The 1,464-nt window shown below is 33.9% G+C and overlaps 1 protein-coding gene across 4 annotated transcripts in view; it reads left to right on the top strand.

The window, feature by feature from the left end:
• The first annotated feature begins 436 nt into the window (after window positions 1-436).
• The window catches only part of LOC111379692, a 19,059-nt gene continuing 18,031 nt past the window's right edge, over window positions 437-1,464 (top strand). Inside the window, exon 1 of one of the 4 annotated variants that reach the window (XM_023003120.1) lies at window positions 437-630. The gene's annotated coding sequence lies outside the window, so the exon portion shown is untranslated. The remainder of the gene's footprint in view (window positions 631-1,464) is intronic. The other 3 variants (XM_023003119.1, XM_023003118.1, XM_023003117.1) reach the window with 3 other exon arrangements.

Here is a 1,464-nt window from a genome sequence, read left to right as displayed (position 1 = left end):
TTTTTTTTTTTTTTTTTAATTGAGATTTGAGAAGGACCAATATGCACCTAGATTGAAGGTTTGAAGAATTTAAAATGAAAATAAATTTATTGGGGACTCAAGTGATATTTTAGTGAATATATGGGATCTCAAGTGCTATTCTTGTCGATTTATAGGGACTCTAGTTGCAAATCCGCTTGTCTACGTTTTTACGTTTCACGGTTGAAATTTCTTTGAGTATGCTTTTAATTGACAATAATTTTTTTTTTTAATAGAAAATTTATTTTTATCCAAGTTTCTGTTTTGAGATATTTGACTGATTTTTTATTATAGAAAATATTTTTCTAATTTTGATCGTGTAACAATGTTTCCTTAAAATTACGAAAAATATTTTAGTTAGGAGAAGTTAAATTTTATTTGTTAGGTAACTCAAACTTTCCAAAATTCTAATTGATCAACTCTTCTATTTACTCACAATACCTTCTCTCTCTCATCTCTACGCATGTATAAAATCATTACCATCTCTCGTTAACTCTCACAGCGGAACCAGGAAGAAGAAACCAAACAACCAACGAATCACTGCTTCCATATCCGCCTCCAGATTATTCACTTCAAAAGGTCGGCAACGAGGTTTTGATAGTATCGATTAAGGTTTGTTTAACAATCAAACCACCTTGTTTGATTTGTTCATGTTTATACTTCTTGGTTAGATTGAGTACATATGATACTTTTTTAATCAATGTAGCCGTTTCTCATTGCTTAACAATTGGTTGTTCTTTTGATTGGTACCTCATTATTTCAATTAGTAGATTCCAATTTTTTTGAGAAGCGGAAACATGAGAAGGTGGGAATTCACTGATTTGAAACTTAAGCGATTCAACACATTAGATATGGGCTTTTTTTCGGTTAATAGTTACTGTTGTGATTGGTGGGAATTTACTGGTTTGAGTCGCCTTTCGAGAATCCTGAAATTGAGAGGTGCGGGTGTGTTTGACATACAGAGAATCCTGAAATTGAGAGGTGCGGGTGTGTTTGAAATACAGAGAATCCTGAAATTGAAAGGGGTTATTTAAGGACTGGTTTTCATTTTTTCAGATTCAGCAACTGCGGGACAAGCTTGCTGTAGCTGAGAGAACTTAGAAATCTNCAAGTGAGTACTATACAATGACGATTTATATTTCACGTATATTTATCGACTCGTCACATGACTATTTCTTTGAATTGTCAATATGTCAGCTCAAGTCCATACTAAGTTGCCAATGTCGATGGAAGAGGAGGACTAGATATACGTTCGTGGATTATCTATTCCAACAATTAAAGATGATCCATTGTCTGAGTCATTGACTTTTTCGTGTTGCAAAAAATTAATTTTTAATCTTATTTGTGTAGGAACACCGTCCAGTGGATCGATTATCACCTCTACAAAGGAGATCACCTTCACCGAGAAGATCCCTATATCCCACACGCAGACACTTTTCCCATCGA

This window comes from Olea europaea, unplaced genomic scaffold (genome assembly GCF_002742605.1).
Source record: "Olea europaea var. sylvestris unplaced genomic scaffold, O_europaea_v1 scaffold2020, whole genome shotgun sequence".
Lineage (NCBI taxonomy): Eukaryota > Viridiplantae > Streptophyta > Magnoliopsida > Lamiales > Oleaceae > Olea > Olea europaea.
The sequence above is the reverse complement of the archived record's forward strand: the minus strand, read 5'-3'. Positions and strand labels throughout refer to the sequence as shown.